The sequence below is a fragment of the Aquarana catesbeiana genome, linkage group LG12, assembly GCF_042186555.1.
Source record: "Aquarana catesbeiana isolate 2022-GZ linkage group LG12, ASM4218655v1, whole genome shotgun sequence".
NCBI lineage: Eukaryota > Metazoa > Chordata > Amphibia > Anura > Ranidae > Aquarana > Aquarana catesbeiana.
This window is the reverse complement of record NC_133335.1, coordinates 72,092,387-72,113,281: the sequence shown is the minus strand read 5'-3', so window position 1 is coordinate 72,113,281 and position 20,895 is coordinate 72,092,387. Positions and strand designations below refer to the sequence as shown.

Sequence of the window (20,895 nt, the reverse complement as noted above, 5' to 3'; positions counted from 1 at the left end):
CGTTCCGCGTGATCCAAATAGTAAAGCAAATGTGTTACTTTATTCAGAATGGAAACACAAGTTCACTTTTAAGTTACCCTTTAACGTCTTAATGAATCACAAGTGCAAGTTTTGTAAACTTCTCAGGTGTCTAAAAGTATTGTGACGCCTGCCTTTACACGCACATGAACTTTAATGGCATCCTAGTCTTAGTCCGTAGGGTTCAATATTGAGTTGGCCCACCCTTTGCAGCTATAACAGCTTCAACTCTTCTGGGAAGGCTGTCCACAAGGTTTAGGAGTGTGTCTATGGGAATGTTTGACCATTCTTCCAAAAGCCCATTTGTGATGTCAGGCACTAATGTTGGACGAGAAGTCCTGGCTTGCAGTCTCCACACTAATTCATCCCAAAGGTGTTGAATACTTCTCACAGAATAAACTTACAAACACATGTATGACTAAAAGCAATGATTTTATTACATCATCATCATGTTAAAAATTAGTTGGGGTACAACCCCCTTAAAAACCATATATAATGGTAAACAACAACCACACATAACTTTACAGCCCCCCAGAGAGGCAACCCCCATATATTGTAAATAGATACATTTAAACACTATGCAGAGACACCAATAAAGAGTGGTGTCTATTGGTCATAAATGCACTATATAACACTGTGCAGGGACACCTGCAGGGACATAAAAAAATGTCATATAAAGAACACATGCATCAAGCAACTATTGCGACTAAGCAACTATTAGCTTCTTTTGGGGGTTCATGGGCCGTTGGATATGGTTGATAAATCAATATAACAAAAAATCCCCCCAAAAAGGGAGGGTGTAAACCGGTCTGGTATGTAACCTCTAAAAGTGTAGCTGCAGGCATGGAAGACATCAGTTGGAAAAGGTGGGGGGGGGTGATGTCCAAGAGTCCAACCAGGGAATCCAAAAAACAGTGCCCAAGGGGGAAGGTACAAGGGCCTATTCATCCAGCAAAATGCAGGGACCTGCACAATAGAGACAGTAAGGATCCGGACTCCAAGAGTCCACCATCAATATACACTCACCTCACTTTTAACAGGAGTAGTGTAATGTTTCGACAGCGCTGCTAGGGAAATACCCATTTTAACACGATGGTGTAATAAAATTATTGCTTTTATTCATATACTGTATGTGTTTGTAAGTTTATTCTGTGAGAAGGATTGAAAACCTATTTCTGTTTGTGTTTGCTTTTCAAAATACTCAACCTTATTTTCCCCAGTCACAAGAAAGGGCATCTTCTTTTCAAGCATGGAGGTATTTTGGTGGCAGCAGAAGTGAGAAAACAAGGCTGGCCATGTGAGTTTGCTGTGAGTCTCCCTGTTTAAGAGGTAGTGGGGGGTTGGGAAACCTTAACCCCAGGAATTTCAAAGAGATTTCTGTGAAGAAAGATTGTTAAGCATCAAGGAAGTGCAACTAATAAACAGTAACTTTATTGTTGTCAAATGCATTTGCCTGATCAAGATGTAATTGTGTTCTGCATATGAGAAGTTCTGGTTCTAGGTCCTAGGAAGGGATCAGAGATGATGGCACTCCTGGAGAAGGGTGCATATGGCCACCTGGATTGAGCCATTAGGCCCAGGTTGGAGAGCTGGTTTATGTCTGCAGAAGGATAGGGTAGGTCTCAGAATATCCTCGTTCAGAAAACACACTGTGTATTGCAGGATGTAACTTGGGTGTACTACCACAGTTATGAAAGGTGGTCTAAACTCCTACATTTCACTTATGGCCCTCTAGGCTGATCACTAAAGATTTTCCACAGCCAGCCAGGTTGTATACAGACCCTTGTTATACTGGTTTACCTGGTAGAAGACCAGTTTTCAAACAAGCATATAATTTTCAATAAAATGTACCAGGTTTCATTTCATGTACCAGCAATTAATTTTATAAGCACCCAGGGGAAGATTGATGTGCCCGACACTGCCTGCAAAGTTTTTAGCAAGCATGACTAGACCTGGTATTCTCCTCGTCTTTGATCTGGAGACTTTAACACTTGGCAGCAGAAGCTTTGGGGATTGGTCCTGTGCAGGGCTGCAGCCATTGGTTACCATTTTCTGGGGAGATACGCATTATACAATTTTGAATACTGCACTCCGCAAAGCTGTGCTGTATATTACATATGCCTGTCCAAGTGTTAATTGTCTCAACAATTGCTGTTTGTCGCATGTCCTGAACTATTTTAATGTAGTTCTCCTTTATTGCATAGTAACCTTTTCTATGAGTTTGTTCCGTAATTGTATTGTTGCAATTTTCTGGAAAATGAAGAAATTATATAAATTTCTCCTTTTTTTTTTTTCATTTTAACAAGTTATTTCTCACACACTGCATAGTAATACTTATACAGTAATTACACCCCAAAACACATTTTGCTATGGCTCCTATGGGGATACCACATGTGTGTCATACTTTTTACCAGCCTAGATGCATAGAGGAGCCCAAAATCCAAGTTGCACCTTTGGACTTTCAAGGAGCATAAATTACACATAAATTACCTATATAAATTTCCTGACTACCTATCACATGTTGGAGGCCCTGCAGCACCAGGACAGTGAAAACACCCACAAAATGATTCCATTTTAGAAAAGCAAATACTCCAAGGTATTTTTTGAAAGGCATAGTGACCAGGCATACAAGACAAAAGGTTTCTTCATCTCAAACAGGCCAAAATGTGGAACGCAAGACACTTTTTGCACCGCTCCACCTGGCTGTCTTCTACTCAGCTTAAAACTTTGGAGGAGCTGGCTCCTCTAGGTACCCTACAGATATTATAGCTATCCCACTTTCTATGGTCTTTGCCTGAATCAATTCATGATCAAATTCTCACGCAACTTGACGTCCTTCAAACAAGAGAGCCAAACAGCAGGCTCGGTTTACCATACCCTCTCCTTGACTTACAAATGGCGCCTTATGGAAACATCTCACGCACCCCTACATTATCTATGGGAACAAGACTCAGGGATCACTTTATCAAAGGTTCTTTCTATGTCTTTCACATCCTCCATATCCAACAAATACCAGGACCCTTCATTTTATATACCTTACAGAATTTGAGATCTGTTGGAAATGTGATTTACTGCACATATTCTGGTCCTGTCTATCTCTTGATAATTTTTGGACATGGGTTCACAAAATTACTACAAAATTTTCTGACTGGGAACTCCATAAAATGGGCAAATTTTTTCCCTTGCATCACAACTCGACTCCAACATCGGCCTACAAAAAACTAATACTGCGCCAGATGGTAAACATGGCAAGGTCCACACAGCGAGGTCATGCATACCCATGATTAAGAGCCGGGGCGAGATGTGTTGGGGGTGTGGCCTTATTGGAGTCCAGGCTGAGGTTGCCACTCTTATCACCACTATAGAATCACACAGATGTGTGGCATCAGGGATCACTTTTTTCTTTACCCTCTACTTGGTTTTATTTCACATACACCCCCTCATGTAGCCCCCCTTTGTGGGAACACATAGATATTGGCCACCTTATTTTTACACTTTTACACATTAAATTAATCCCTTTTAAACATATTTTTTCCTGTCTTCCCTGGCAGATACCGGACCTGGCCTTGAGGCTGTGTAGTAAGTATCCCAATTTATCTCCACCTTGTTGGGATATAATCTCTCTGTCCTCCCTTATTCGAAGGCCATTACCATTAACCCCTGTCCATTTCCTTTCCAGTATATTACTTCATAACACTCCTGATGAATGGCTGTAATGCCAGGAAACGCGTTGAGTGCCACTAGATGCCCAAAGTTACCTGTTTCTATAATACATGTTTTTTAACCCAATTATCTTATCATGTATATTTATTATGTCTAATTCATATTTGTATTGCATGGTATGTAGCAGCATATTTAGTGTAAGTCATGTGACTACCTATCTATTTGATACAATATTTTTCTTCAATGTAACAATAAATCATGTACTGTAACTTCAACTTTATGTTGTTTTTGTCCATATCTGACATGGCGGTCGCCTCATTTAATGTCCCACAGCTTTCCTTTTCTATAAACTAATTTAGTAATGGAGGTCGCCATGTGTGCTATAGTGTGTGTGCCAGGTCACATCCAATACACTGTTCTACTATTACTTGTGGCACTTCAGATTCTACTGGTAATTCACATTATGATAAACATTACTTGTTACGCATAGATTGTTTTATCTGCCAATCTACTTTTGTCAAGTACTTGCTTGTTTTACACTTTGTTTATATACTGAAAATTAGTGACAATAAAGACTGCAATCAAAAAGGGCATAAGGTTAGTACAGGCATCAAGCAAAGGCAACACTGCACTGTTGTGGCGTTGATCAGGGAACCTAACTGGTGTGGCGATGATCAGGGACACTGAAACTGTTGTGGCGGTGATTAGGGACAATATGACTGGTGTGGTGGTGATCAGGGACATTGTAACTGGTGTGGCAGTGATTAGGGACAATATGACTGGTGTGGTGGTGATCAGGGACATTGTAACTGGTGTGGCAGTGATCAGGGACAATATGACTAGTGTGGTGGTTAACAGGGACATTGTAACTGGCGTGGCAGTGATCAGGGACAATATGACAGTGATTAGGGACACTGTGAGTGGAATGCAGTTGTTAGAGACACTGTGAGTGGGTGGAGGTGACTAGGGACACTGTGAGTGGGTGGAGGTGACTAGGGACACTGTGAGTGGGTGGAGGTGACTAGGGACACTGAGTGGGTGGAGGTGACTAGGGACACTGAGTGGGTGGAGGTGACTCGGGTCACTGAGTGGGTGGAGGTGATTAGTGACACTGGGAGTGAACTGCGGTGATAAGGGACACTAAGTGGATGGCAGTGATGAGGAACACTTAGTGGATGGTGATGGTTAGGCACACTGTGAGTGGGCGGAGGTGACTAGGGACACTGTGAGTGGGTGGAGGTGACTAAGGACACTGAGTGGGTGGAGGTGATTAGTGACACTGGGAGTGAACTGCGGTGATAAGGGACCCTGTGAGTGGATGGCAGTGATGATGAACACTGTGAGTGGATGGTGATGGTTAGGCACACTGTGAGTGGGCGGAGGTGACTAGGGACACTGTGAGTGGGTGGAGGTGACTAGGGACACTGTGAGTGGGTGGCGGTGACTAGGGACACTGGGAGTGAACTGCGGTGGTAAGGGACACTGCGTAGGTGGCAGTGATTAGGAACACTGTGAGTGGATGGTGATGGTTAGGCACACTGTGAGTGGGTGGAGGTGACTAGGAACACTGTGAGTGGGTGGCGGTGATGAGGAACACTGCGAGTGGTGGATGGTGATGGTGATGATTTTTTTTTTACACTCTGCTTATTACAGTGATGATCACTGTATGAGCAATTAGTAACACTGTTCAAAGGTTCCATCCATGAAACCTTTGCTTACTACTGTGATTGTACACAGCTATAAAATGGTACAGGACCGCTGTGATTGGCCTGGTACTATGTGATCGCCATTACCAGTCACAGAGATCACACAGTAGTAAGCAAGGCATGCAATCACTGTCAATGTCAATCACAGCCTTGTTTAATACTGTAACTGTGATTGCTGTGATTGGTCACAGCGATCACATTGCACCAGGGCTGCATGCTTCTGGTAGGATGTACAGGTATGTCCTTCTGGAACAAGAGCGCGCCCACCCATCCGTTTATGTAAATTTGCATAGCGGGACACAGTTAAACTGGCTTCTGATAGAGAAACATCAAAACTAGTGTTATGTGCATACACTTGTGAAAGTTAAACCACAAAGTACAAAGTTCTTTACCATGAAAATTCAGAAACTGACATGGCACTCAAATGAAAATCATTAAAAATTAGTCAAATTAATGAAAGCGCCATTGAATGCTCGGATGAATGTTTTTGATCCTTTGTTGCCCAAATTCAATTTTACAGTAAAAAGCTGTAAGGCCAGCTTTAGTTTAGAGGCAGATGTAAATAACAGAACAGTGTTGCGCTACCAAAATACCAAAAGTGACTACAAATATATCCTAAATTAAGAATAAATGATTAGCTTGCAAAGTTGCAAGATACTAAGTGCACCATCAAATATTCATGTTCCCTAACTGGGAAAAGTGAAAAGGCAATATGCTATGTCAGTGTTCCCTGACTGGGAATAATGAACCATAAACAATAATAATGAGGTCCACACACTCAAAAAATGACATAACAGTCCAAAAGAAAAAAAAACAGTCCTCAAAATCTTCTGCATAAAAATGTAAAAAACACCACTAGTGAATAAAAGATGAGACTGCAAGTGCTCTCCTCCACCTCAATATCCTAGCTGCTCACCTCACGTTTTGACCCCTGTTTCACCAGAAGGTCAGAAAAAGCAGGTTCCCTCTCAGGGATGCAAACGGATCAGCTGATCATGGAGCTCCTATTCCATCCGTGCTGCCTCCGGCTGATTAGAGGAACACCAGCCAGTACAAATTCCCTCAATGGGGTCCAGTGTATAAAGGAATAGAAAAGGCAAATCTAGTGCTCTCTGTATTCAAAAACGGTTTATTTCTTCATTAAAAAGACATTAAAATGTTACTCACAAACGCAGCATTTAAAGTGGTGTTCCAGCCGAAATTATACTTTTTAAATAAAAATATCCCTATAATACACAAGCTTAATGTATTCTAGTAAAGTTAGTCGGTAAACTAAGCTCTGTTTTGTTAGTTTATAGCAGTAGTTTGTTATTTTATGAAATTGCAGTAGGCTGTGGCCATCTTAAGTGTGGGCATCTGAAGCCAGACTGTATTTCTTCCTGGATCTCATCCTTGCAGATCTCGCACATGCTCAGTGCAGCACAAGCAGTGTAATAGGTTTCTGGTCAGGTTTCCATAGCAACGGCAGTGTCAGAGGAAGTTGCCGCCCCTTCACAGAAGGCATTGCAAACAGGAAATGATGCGATGGGCCACGGCCAGGGAGGAGGAAGTGAAAGATGAATACAGCAGATATACAGTAGGTGCTGAGAAAAAAAAATAAAAAATATCCAATTTGTTTACAGTGCACAGTTTAGTGAGGGATGCTGAAGAGTTGTAAAAGTGGGTGGAACTCCACTTTAAGCAGTGCGGGCTCAGGATGCATAGAAATATAGAAACAGTAAGATGCTCTCAGGATGACGCTGCCACTGCGACTCCTCCCTCCTCTTCTATCATAGGGGGAGGAGTCACAGTGGCAGCATAATCCCGCGAGCATCTTGCTGTTTCTAAGCATCCTGAGCCCGCACTGCTTAAGCGCTGCGTTTGCGAGTAACGTTTTAATGTTTTGGACCCTCGAATCGCATTGGCTTATCTTTTGATTGTTTCCCTGACCCTTATTTGAATAAAGTCATATTTGGACTTTATAACAGTGGTGTGTTACTTCAGTTTACATTATACCTATAAATACCTTGTCATGATGATGATAAATAGCTATTTAGAGCCCTTGTGTTCCCAATTGGGTATATTAATTTTTACTTCCTGTACCTGTTGCAGGGTGTCACAAGGACAGAAAGTGATCAGATAGCTATCTGATCAGGACAGAAATAGCAAAAAAGTATTTACCAGCATGCCGATCGGTTATGTCGAAAAAGGGGGTATTGCTCTTAGTGACACCCACAACCCAGATTTCTTGTAATGACGTCACCAAGACAGGAAGTGCAGAGAGATCTCCCTAAGAAGGGCACTAAGTGCCAAAACATTTGTAGCCACCCTGTATTTAGTGGGTTCCTAGTAAATTTACCTTTCCTGGGTAGTAGTTTGCCTGGGACAATTTGTAGCTTTTCTTTTGGCTTCTCCCTTTTATTCTAGAACTGCTGCAGTACCCTAATGCTGCCACTAGGTGTCACTGGAACTTAGGGCCATAGTTCTGGAATGGAGAAAATGTTGTGCTATTGAGTCTTTATATCTCCTTTTACTACCACTAGTAGTTTCCTGCAGTGGCGCTTAAAGTATAACTAAAGGCAAGCGTTTTTTTAGTTTTGGATAGAGGGGAGAGGGATTAAAACACCTGCCAGTTTTTATTACTGTCTGTGCTCCCTATTGTGTCCTGTTTCCAAATCCCAAATCCCAGAAAAGTAATAGAGGGGAAATCTTCCAAAGGGGATACTAGTTCAGCTGACCTAGGGGTCAGCAAGGAATTCCCTTAATTTGCTGGGATTTGCCCTAACTTTGTGAGACAGGAAGTGAAGGAAAGTCTCCACAATGGGACACAGATGGCGAAAAAAAAATCTGACAGGGGTTATAACACTCCCGTGCTCTATTCAAAATGGAAAAAAATTTTTTCCTATAGCTCTACTTTAAGCTTGGGGAGTGGCTCGGCGAGGTCTCTTTCCCCCAGGCTTCGACCTGGGGAGGATGTGTGGAGGGTATGTTTCAAAGGTGGAAGAGCCTGATGAATGTCTGCTGGAGGGGGATTGGGGTCTGCTCTCAGAGGATCCTAGCACTCCCTTGGGCTAATGGAGTCAGGAAGACCTCATTGCTAATGGAGACCTTACCCTAAACCTCTCTCCCTGTGAAGCTGGAGTAATAAAACTTGAAAAGACTAAAGTGACTGCCCCCCTTCTCTGTCGTGTCATGCTCTCTGGCCATGGATCTGCAGCTTGTTAATGACCAGGCCGCACAGCGGGAGGTGAGTGGCGACTGTAGTCTGCACATGGCTATCAAAGACCATGGTTGCCACTCACCATCTGCTGTGTGGCCATGCTTGTGTGTCCTCTGCCAGCTCCTCCTCCCCACCCAACTATGTCATCCTATGAGCATGGCAGGGGGTGGGAAGAGCTGCAGTTCAGAATGGAGCAGGGGGCAGGAAGAGCTATCCAGAATGGATAGCTCTTCCTGCCCCCTGCTCTGTTGATAGGATGCCATCGTCGGGCAGGGGAGCTGGGAGAGGACACAAAGACTGAACACAGCCTCTGCCCTGCCAAAGGTACGAGTCGTAAGCAGGGGAGGCAGACATCAGAATGGGGAGAGAGGAAAGGGGGGCAGGCTGCAGGGGCACTGTGATGGAGGAGGCTGTGATTGCTAAGGGAACGGTAATATAAATGCACTGCACTGTAATCATTACAATGCACTTTTACAGTGCAGTCCCCTTTATATCAATGTAAAAGGGGACTGTGATGTAAATGGAACTGCACTGTAAAATAAAGGGGGCTGTGATGTGAAGGGGAATTGAGAACACTGATATAAAGGGGGAACTGTGCTATAAAAGGGGTGGTTGTGGTGTGAAGGGGGGCTGAGGACAGACTCGGTGAACAACCCCCCCCCCCCCCCCGGGAAAATTGATTGCCATGAAACCGGTTCCTGGTGCTGAAAAGTTTGGGGACCGCTGCTCTACCCCATGAAGGAGTGGTGCTACACATTGAAAGAGGTTCTCTTATCCACTCTTTAGAAAACAAAACAAAAAATGTTTCAGTCTTCGCACACCTCTGGAACATAATTGTAGGTAGCAGACAAACAGCAAGCACGATGTTCAGTACTTTTTATATACATAGGGCATTTTTACACCTGATCCATTGAGTCTTTATAGTTAGCTTGACCATAGAAAACCAAACAATTAATATCCTACAATAAGTCTTTATAGCACAGGGTTCCTCAGTACCAGTTTGTACATGTGATCATGAATCTCATATCGTCCACTTTCTTTTCCCCCATCTGTAGTTGTGGCGCACTGTCCTCAGTCTTTGGAGGGACTTGGTAATCCTCTTTTTCCTTAGTTGCAACTTTAGATCCATGGTCGGCAGCCTGTAGGATTCTTTCTCCTTGCTGATGTTTATCTTTATTTTCTTCCATTATCTGTTGAAGAAATAAATATAATGTGCAATCAGTTGTATGTTACACTCCCAAATCACAAGCAGTGCTAACATCTATTGCATCACTTTCATTTTTCTGGTTGTATATTGCCACCTAAAGGGTAACTACACTTTTGTGTAAAAAAAAAAAAAAAATTAATATAATACAGCATATTATAATATGCTACACAAGCCATTCATTTTTAATGTTATTAAAAAGTACATTTCAATTTCTACAGTATCTGAAGTGCTGTCATTTTCTGTTAGTGTGTTCACTTATTGTGACTCTGAGTGTACAGTGTGAGTATAGTGTGTCAGTATAGTGTAGTGTCAGTGTAGTGTGTTAGTGTAGTGCAGTGTTTAGCACAGCATTTACATAACACTTAGTGCTGTATACAGTGCTGTATACCTTTTTATTTTATTTTTTTTTGTTTGCTGCATTTTTTTTTTTTTTATCCCCTGCCTGCCCTCCTTTTTTTTTTATTGTAAGCCAGTTTTTCTGACCACAATGCTGGTGTCCACCCCCCCCCCCCTTTTTTTATAGTTTTTACATTTCTGTTAGCGTCAGTCCTCAATTTAAAGTGCACCAAACACCACTTTTCATTCGATAAGGTGCATCCAATTGCACATTTCCCAGTTTCTATTAAAATCAGGTAATAACCCCCCCACATCATGCCTGGAAGGCCAACAAGGAGAGGCAGACGTTCCCATGCTATTATGAGGGGGCTAGCAGCGTCTGTGTCCACAGGCAAAGGTGTATGTGGTCTGTCCTCAGGCAGGGCACATTTGTCTCTATTTACTGTTGTTGGCCGTGCTATCCAGCCACAGCATGCAGAGGAGGTGGTGGACTGGCTTACTAAACCATCCTCATCTTCCTCATATGACCCAAGCTGACACTAGTGCACAGTCCACTGCAGCCACCAGAGAGGCATATTCTGCCTCTAGAAGGTTACGGGGTGAAGGCACCACAAACACCCAAAGACCAATATTTCCACAACTGTTTGACAGGTGCATATCATTGCAATTTTTTACAGCAAGGCCAATTCTTGCTTTCATCAAGATTACCTCTATAGGGTTACGGTGTGAAGGCACCAACGACACCCAAAGACCACCTGTTACTTCTATCCAAATCTACGAAAGAGACACCAGACTTTATCTAAAAAAAAAAAAAACATTGTTAATCTTGGCCTGAGTGTACTATAATGTGGCTTCTTCACATAAGGCCTGCTCACTGTTGTGCAAAACATTATTTCCATCCAAAGTCTGCCAGACACCAGAATTTATCCAAAAAATCTTGAATCTTTTTTCCAAGTGCACTAAATTGTGGCCTTCATTTTTTTTTTCTTTATAAATGTCAATTTTGCTGCATAGGATCTATACACGATACAGATTAGCCACATTACAGGCAGACTAAGGGGACCCCCAGGCACTATATTTAAAGGATTTTTTCATTTTTATGGTTTCACTTTAAGCATCATTAAAATTATTGCTCCTTTAAAAATTATCTTTTTGTAAAACAATTTTTGCATTGATACATGTCCCCCGAGGCAGTACCCGGGCCCCCATACCCTTTTTATGTCCAATAACTTGCATATAAGTCTTCAAAATGGGGACTTTTGATTTTTCAAGTTCAGGTCCCATAGACTTTGATAGAGTTTGCAGTTCAGGTTTGAACTGTTGCGATGTTCGAGAGTTCTGGCGCAAACCAAGGCTGGGGGTGTGCAGCCCATCTCTACTCTCCAACAGAAATGTAATCTTTGAGGAAATACTCCCTAAGGGTTAATTACTTATAAAGGGATGCAGACGCTACAACGTTACTCATTAGAACGCAAAATGCACCAGGTGATTATAATGAACCAGACCTCCCCCCCATTCAGAAAGGACAAGGTGAAACAAACAATTATTCCTTCAACCTGGGTTCACACTTGTGCGGTGTAGGACACTACATGTGATTCACACGGAAATCACACTGCATTACTGTGCACATTATATGTGATGTCTGTGCGGTGTGATTTGAGCCATACATTTTGTATGGCTCAAATCGCATGGCATCCGCACCAAAATAGTGCAGGACTCTTTTTTTTCCATGCCTGAATGGCATTGCATGGTTGCTCACACTCATGCAATGCAATGCTGGCAATCGCACTGCGTTTTGCGATCTGTTTCGGGGTGTCATTTACCTAACATTGACACCCGAAGCAGATTGCATGGATGACATTTGATTGCTATGCAGTGCGATGCAGGGAAATGCAGTGAATCTTGTGCGTTTCCCACATCACATCAGTGTGAACCAGGGCTCAAAGCAGAAGCAAGTAGGAATATTTAACAAATTTGTTAAAATCCTTGCAATGTATATTGATCACCCAGAGGGAATTGTTTGTTTTTTTTTTTTTTCAACAAAAGTGGAGTTACTTTTTAAGTAAAGAGCAGAGTGAGCTTATTATTGTGTGTCTGGAGTGACGCACTACAATAATGATTTGATTAAAAGTTGTAGAACTTAAGCCCTATGTCTACCAATAGTAAAAAATAGTATCTGGGTTCCCACAGTTACAAGTCAGATTCAGATCAGATTGAATGACTGGCCTATATTGATGCCTCATGACATTGTACTTGTCACTAAAAAGGTCACACTGGGAGGACAAGTTTGCCTAATGTGTGACAAAAGTAAGCTGCGTAGGTCCAAAGTCAGCCCATGGCAACATCTGCCCAGCCCACTCCTTTGTCCTTATGGATGGGATCTGACCCATTAACATCCTGGTGGCAGTTAGTGAAGTATGAAATACAGTCAGTCAAAAAGTAAGCTGTGTATAATGAGTAACACTGCCAGGCCACAAGGAAGTGTGCGGTAGTGTAGAAAGCAGATGAAGTGGCAAGCAGTAGAGAAGCTTGTGGTAAGTGAGTGGTAAAGTGCACAGGTGCAGTGGTGGTCATTGCAGAAATGCTTGGTACAACAGAGAAGAGTGCAGCTGCAGTAACAGTCAATGGAGAAGTGCATCGATATAGTGGCGGTAAGTGGAGAAGTGCATGGGTGAAGTGGCAACCAGTAAAAATTAGAGTGTGTGTATATTGGTAACCAGTAAAGAGTAGAGTGTGTGGGTAGAGAGGAGCAGTTCACAGGTGCAGCGGTGGTCGGTGGAGAAGTGCATGGGTGCAGTGGTGACCGGTAGAGAGTAGAGTATGTGGGTACAGTGGCAGCCAGTAGAGAGTAGAGTGTGTGGGTACAGTAGGGACTAGAACAGAGTAGAGTGTGTGGGTACAGTGGCAACAGGTGAAGAGTAGCATGCGTGTGTACAATGGTGACTAATAGAGAGTGTGTGTACAGTGAAGACAGTAGGCTGTGTGAGTACAATGGCGACCAGTAGAGAGTGAAATGTTTGGGTACAGTGTGTAGGTATGGTGATGACCAGTAGTAAGTAGAGTGTGTGGATACAGTGATGACTAGTACAGAGTAGAGTGTGTGGGTATGGTGGCGACCAGTAAACAGTAGAGTGTGTTGGTACAGTGATGACCAGTGCAGGGTAGAGTGTGTGGGTATTGTGGCAAAACCAGTAGTGAGTAGAGTGTGTGGGTACAGTAGTGACCAGTGAGGAGTAGAGTGTATTGGCACAGTGTTGGCCAGTAAGGAGTAGAGCGTGTTGGTGCAGTGATGGCCAGTAGAGAGTAGAGTGTATTGGCACAGTGATGGCCAGTGAGGAGTAGAGTGTATTGGCACAGTGATGGCCAGTGAGGAGTAGAACGTGTTGATACAGTGATGGCCAGTAGAGAGTAGAGTGTGCGAGCACAAAGGTGACCAGTGAAGAGTAGAGTGTGCTGGTGCAGTGATAACCAGTAGAGAGTAGAGTTTGTTGGTACAGTGGGGCAGTCCACGGGTACAATGGTGGTCGGAGGAGTCCATGGAGAAGTGCATGGGTACAGTGGCAACCAGAAGAGTGTGTTGGTACAGTGATGACCAGTAGAGAGTAGAGTTTGTGGGTACAGTGGAGAAGTCCACAGGTGCGGTGGTGGTAAGTGGACAAGTGCATAGGTGAAATGGCAGTCAGTAAAGCAAGAAGTTTAAATGACAATTAGTGCAAAAGGGCAATGGCAGAGACCTGATGCAGTAGAGAAATGTGTAGGTACAGTGGAAAAGTGGATGAGCGCATTGACAGCCAACAGTGATGTGCATGGGTGCAGTAGTGGTCGATGGAGAAGTACACTAAAGTCATTTCTTCTTTTCAGTCATTTTTAAAGATGTTTGACTTTTTTGAAAAGCAGTCCATCCACCAATGAGATTTAAGGTGGCCCAACGCCTCTTCTTCAGGCCGAACAGGACATACCCTTTTAAACATTATTTAAACCCAACCATTCTCAAAAGAGTCGTAGAAGTAAAATTACATTCATGTAGCTGCATTAGTTACTTAATTGAACTGGACTTGTTTTGTATTATGAAGATGCTTTGCTACTCATCCATGCAGCAGTGAGGCTACATTCGCAATGCTATGTTGCAAAAACATATGCGTTTTTGCAACGTTTTTACAACATTTCTGGTGTTTTGTACCTGTGAAAAAAGGACATGTGACTAAAAAAAAACACCCCAAAAACGCAACCATGGGTGCCTTTTTGCTGCATTTTCTATTCATTTCAATGGGGAGGTGTGTTTTTCCGGCATGTTTTTTACTGCACCTAAAATGCAGTTTGCAGGACTTTTTTAAACTCAAAAATGGAAAAAAAACAAAAGTTTTTCAGTTTGAATACCATGACCTGGGTAAATGAGAGCCTCCACAGACATCAGTATTATCATTAGGCTAGGTTCACACATATGCGGCTCTGTGCTACACCAAAGGGGCGTGTGGTCCCTGCCAGTAAATGGCAAATCCCTAAAGTTGGGTCTAACCATGTGCTAGCTGTGTCAGGAACCAAGTATTGTACAGGAGAGAAAGTAACAGTCTACAAAGAAGCGTTGTGCAGGAGAAGTCTGGAGCTTTAGAGGATGTGAATAGAGGTTCAAATGAATAATTTCATTGTTTAATACTATTGATTCTGGGCATCCCATAACCCCTTACCCCATCCAAGTTTAATCCCTCAATAAAATAACAAAACAACAAAGCTGATGGACTGTTCATTGTCTGGAGAGTGACTGGAAGCGAATGCCAGGCTGGGCAGGGTGACAGGTGGAACTACTACACTCAGCAGCCCCACGGGGGTACCGCTACAAATGTTATCATTTGTAGCACAGCCAATTTAGGTGTGCACCTGAAACACACATGCATGTGGGGCAGGAGAGCATGCCGCAGCAAATGGTGGGTGTGGTCAAATTGAGTGGGAGGATCTTAAAGGGGCATTAAATACCAGGCATGTACTACATACAGAATGCAGAGTTCAGGAGTATGCTACAAACAGCGTGCAGAGTTCAGGAGTGAGCTAGGTAGAGTGTGCAGAGTTCAGGAGTGCGCTTTGTACAGATTGCAGGGTTCAGGCGTGTGCTATGTACAGAGTGCAGGGTCCAGGAGTGCACTATGTACAGAGTGCAGGGTCCAGGAGTGCGCTATGTACAGAGTGCAGGGTCCAGGAGTGCGCTATGTACAGAGTGCAGGGTCCAGGAGTGCGCTATGTACAGAGTGCAGGGTCCAGGAGTGCGCTATGTACAGAGTGCAGGGTCCAGGAGTGCGCTATGTACAGAGTGCAGGGTCCAGGAGTGCGCTATGTACAGAGTGCAGGGTCCAGGAGTGCGCTATGTACAAGGTTCAGAGTGCGCTATGTACAAAGTGCAGCGTTCAGGAGTGCGCTATGTACAAAGTGCAGAGTTCAATGGTGTGCTATGTACAGAGTGCAGGGTCCAGAAGTGCGCAGTGTACAGAGGTAAGGAGCATGATATGTACAGAAGGCAGGGTTCCGGACTGCATATCTCATTGGTGGCTCTAAACCAAAAATGACTCCCCTTTTTGCCCCCAAATACCTCCCTCCACCCAGTACCGAGTTCTCCTCCAACTCTCATATCCCCATCCTCAAAAGGATTGATATTCCAATTCTAGCAGAAGCCTGCCTATCCCCCCCAACCAGTGTAAAGCCTCTTTCCCTGCCATCACATCCCCCCCCTCCCCCTAGATGTACAAATGCCACTATAATTTTTTTTTAATTTCTCCCCATGCCAACACAGACCTGAGATACAGCACAGCTCCAGATGGGGTGGGATATTTTCTTCCTCTCAGGCTCCTCCATGGGGTCGGTCAAAAAGGTTAGAGCTGAGGAGGAGCCTAGTGGAAGTTTCCTCGGCTGTCAGCTCTCTTACACAGATGGTAGGGAGAGATGCTGCGGTTGGCGGCAATCACTGCATGGCAAAGGATGCCTGGCACTAGCGATTCCATTGGCACTCACCCCTGCCTTACAGTAGCTGCGCCCAGGGATGGCGGGAGGCTTCTGTGTTTACAAATGAGGATAGTAAGCGTAAGCACAGCACTGGGTGATTAGGGTGTGCCCAGGCACATCCGGCACTCCCTGTGCGCATGCCTATGCTAGGGTGACAACACTACTGTGAAGAAGTGTGGTCACCCTAGGACAGGAAGCATAGGTGTGCGCAGCCTATTGCATTAGGGTGTGCACCCCAAAGCTCAAACACACATGAACACCACCTGCTGCCACATGGAGGAGGCTCTGATGGTGGGAGACAGTTTTATGCTACATGCTACACTCTACATACGAGTGTAGTGTGTTCCTATAATTGAACCTAGCCTTTAATATAATTGGGGCATTTACACTGGCTACTGGTGCCACTCCTGGATAATGCTAATGCACATGGAGTGATTAGGGTATGATTAGGGTGTGCCCAGGCACACCCAGCACACCCTGTGCGCACACCTATGACAGGAAGTATATTACTGGCAGGATCATCTGCCCTCCATCTGACGGAGATGAGAAAAACGATACATTGAATACATCTAATGCAGCCTTTTATATACTGATGTGAATGAGCCCTGATTCTTACAGTGCTGTGTTTAGATGCATACAAAGCTATATGCTGTAGAACTATGTGCTTTATAGTGTGAATGAGCCCTATACAGTGCAATCAGTCTAGGGTTTATGTACAGGGGATTTGCTTGCTCTTTTAACCCATACAAGTCAGTGTGAATGCAGAACCTACTCTAAACACAAACCCTTCATCAATCGGATAGTTCAGGAAGGACATGAGTCAAGTGCAATGTCTCGTCCTTCCGCTAATCATGCTGTACGGCCTTGTTTATTCATTTCACTCACCAGCACGCCCAGCGTAGACTGTGTATGTGACTCCTTTCCTCTTCCTGCTTCCCTTTACTGTCATGGAAGTGACACCTAAAGGCCCCGCACAGAACAGCAGCATTCACAGAGCAGGCCTGGATTTTTACTCTACAATATAATGTTCCTTTAATTCCTATTATGAATAACGCAGCAAGGGAGAGGCTGTCCTTACCGCAGCAGGAGTTTATCCTCATATAATATATCTGTTATAATATACTGACATACAGTGCCTTGCAAGTATTAGCCCCCTTGGCTTTTTACCTATTTTGTTATAGCCTTTAGTTCAATGTTTTTTTAATCTGAATTATATGTGATGGATCAGAACACAATAGTCTAAGTTGGTGAAGTAAAATTAGAAAAATATATACATAAAACTATTTTTCAGAAATAAAAAACTGATAATTGGCATGTGTGTATGTATTCACCCCCTTTGTTATGAAGCCTATACAAAGCTCTGGTGCAACCAATTGCCTTCAGAAGTCACATAATTAGTGAAATGATGTCTGCCTGTGTGCAATCTAAGTGTCACATGATCTGTCATTACATATACACACCTTTTTGAAAGGCCCCAGAGGCTGCAAAACCTAAGCAAGAGGCACCACTAACCAAACACTGCCATGAAGACCAAGGAACTCTCCAAACAAGTAAGGGACAATGTTGTTGAGAAGTACAAGTCAAGGTTAGGTTATAAAAAAATATCCAAATCTTTGATGATCCCTAGGAGCACCATCAAATCTATCATAACCAAATGGAAAGAACATGGCACAACATCAAACCTGCCAAGAGACGGCCGCACACCAAAACTCAGGGACCGGGCAAGGAGGGCATTAATCAGAGAGGCAGCACAGAGACCTAAGGTAATCCTGGAGAGTTGCACAGTTCCACGGCAGAGCCTGGAGTATCTGTACATAGGGCGACAATAAGCCGTACACTCTATAGAGTTAGGCTTTATGGCAGAGTGACCAGAAGAAAGCCATTACTTTCAGCAAAAAACAAAATGACACGTTTTGAGTTTGTGAAAAGGCATGTGGGAGACTCCCAAAATGTGTGGAGGAAGGTGCTCTGGTCTGATGAGACTAAAATTTAACTTTTTGGCCATCAAATAAAACGCTATGTCTGGCGCAAACCCAACACATCACCCAAAGAACACCATCCCCAGTGCAACATGGTGGTGGCAGCATCATGCTGTGGGGATGTTTTTCAGCAGTCGGGACTGGGAAACTGGTCAGAGTTGAAGGAAAGATGGATGGTGCTAAATACAGGGATATTCTTGAGCAAAACCTGTAACACTCTGTGGGTGATTTGAGGCTAGGACAGAGGTTCACCTTCTAGTAGGACAATGACCCCAAACACACTGCTAAAGCAACACTTGAGTGGTTTAAGGGGAAACATGTAAATGTGTTGGAATGGCCTAGTCAAAGCCCAGACCTCAATCCAATAGAAAATCTGTGGTCAGACCTAAAGATTGCTGTTCACAAGTGCAAACCATCCAACTTGAAGGAGCTGGAGCAGTTTTGCCAGGAGGAATGGGCAAAAATCCCAGTGGTAAGATGTGGCAAGCTCATAGAGACTTATCCAAAGGGACTTGGAGCTGTGATAGCTGCAAAAGGTTAGAATAGTTATGCACATTGACTTTTTCTGTTATTTTGTCCTATTTGTTGTTTGCTTCACAATAATAAAAAAAAAAATTTCAAAGTTGTGGGCATGTTCTGTAAATTAAATGATGCAAATCCTCAAACAATCCATGTTAACTCCAGGTTGTGAGGCAACAAAACACGAAAAATGCCAAGGGGGGTGAATACCTTTGCAAGGCACTGTACATACTAGAAAGTTGTGCTGAAGTCTCCATTTGCATGGGTGTTTACACTATGGCTGCCACCTCATCCATTTAAAACCGAACACATATGAATTACACAGGTTCTGTGGCTAATTAAGGTGGTAATTAAACTCACGTGGCGCCTTATCTGCATTAAATTAGCCTCAAAACCTGTGTAATTTGGGTGTTTGGGTTTAAAGGGATTAGATAGCAACCCTAGTTTACACACGCTCAGGGCCTATACAGGAGGGGAGGCGGATGCCCTGGGCAGCACCATTTACTGGAGGAAGGGGGGGCGCAGGAGTGCTGCTAAAACAAGTACACTGACTGTCTGCACACATCAGCCGCGCTACAGAGCTAATAGCTGCAACATGTGCCGAATGCGCTCCTGCACCCGGCACAAGCCTAGGACCAGCTCCGCCATTCACCTCCCTGTCAGGTGGAGTAATCTCTGCCCGACATGCGCTTCCTAGTCCTGCCCGGCATGACGTCACTCAGAGGCTGGCTGGGAGGCGGGATGGGAGAGGAGCACAGCGTGTTGCTGCCCACCAGAGCTGCGACCTAGAGGAGGAGGAACCAAGCAGTGCATCGCAAAACGCACAAGTAAGTAGATTGCTATCTGAAGAGGAGTTAATGAAATCTTTGAATGGGGCTGAGGGGAGGTTAATTACAAATGGTATTTCTGCAATATGCAGCATGAAGGGGTGTTATGTACTGTCACTGATACATTAGTGACCAGTGGCATTTAATTAACTCTTTTGTGCTGCATTTGTAGCACCAGTGTCAGTGTTAATTAACCTCTTTATGCTGCTGCATGAAGAAGTTAATTAACAATGACACTGGTGCCACTAAATGCAGCACAAAAGGGTTAATTAACTGCCACTGGTCACTAATGCATCAGTGACCAGTGGCAGTACATTTATCCCCTTTTCCTGCTGCATATTACAAATACCATTGGTAATTAACCATTTGCCAACCCGCCACAGGTAGCAGCCACCGACACCAAGATGTACCCGTACTTCACTGCTTGTTTCAGGGTTTTGGGCACATTCCCCAGCCCGTCTACTCCCCTGTGATTGTACACAACAGGAGTCTGTCAGCAGATCCCAGGCAATGAATCACGGTTGGGACCTGCTGACCGGCTGTGTCAAATCACAGCCCAGAGCCCTGTGTTGACAATCAACACAGAGCTCTGTACAGACTGAACGATCACTTTTTTTTTTTCCATGCAAAGCAGTGATAAGAAACAAATCGATCAGTAGCAAAAAGCAGCACACAACTAACCCCCTTGATTGCCCCTAGATTTTAACTCCTTCCCAGCCAGTGTCATTAGTACAGTGACAGTGTATAGTATTAGAACTGATTGTCCCAAACAATCTAAAGTGTTTTAAAAGCTGGAGTTCAGTTTTATTTCTATTTTTTTTAAAACTGCCAGGGAACAAAAAACTAAAATATTATTAAAATAACAGTATACAAATTATCCAATACATAAAAAAGGTAAAATACAAATACTAAGAACACTAAATGAAATAAATGAAAGTACCTTAAAACAGAACTTCACTCAAAACTTGGAGTACCACTTATTCTCTCTCTTACCCCAGCCCAGTTTGCGGGGTTTTTTTTGGGTGGGGGTTCAAGTACTGTTTTTTTGTTGGCCACATTCTCACTTCCTCAAACCTCACCAAGGTGAGAGTGGCGTTGCACATTCAGCCCCCTTCCCTACCGTGTAACGTGTCCCAGGAGGCTGTTGGAACAGTTTCCCTGTGCTGTGCAATGTCCCAGCTGTGATTCATCAGGAAGTCACAGCTCCAAAATCCAAGATGGCGGTGCCAGGGACCCACAGTGGTGAGAAAAAACAGCTGCAGTAAGAAAGAACTGCTGAGTATCTGGTTTTTAATACAACTTTTTGAAATACACTTAACAACATAAATAAATTTAAAAAGTAGTATTTTTTCAAGCACATTTCACCTAAACAGCTCATTGAGCATAAATGAGAGTTTCCGTTTTGCAAAATTTCTCTCTGTAATTCCATGGCAAAACCAATTTGGTTGAAATC

At 43.6% G+C, this 20,895-nt stretch overlaps 1 long non-coding RNA gene across 1 annotated transcript; it reads right to left on the bottom strand.

Moving 5' to 3' along the window:
* Positions 1-6,543: 6,543 nt before the first annotated feature.
* On the bottom strand, positions 6,544-17,198 carry LOC141114388 (uncharacterized). The gene is made up of 4 exons (XR_012236904.1): positions 17,003-17,198; positions 10,838-10,928; positions 8,487-9,776; positions 6,544-8,408 (listed from the first exon to the last, which is right to left on the bottom strand). It is a non-coding gene; the product is annotated as an uncharacterized lncRNA (long non-coding RNA).
* Positions 17,199-20,895: the final 3,697 nt, after the last annotated feature.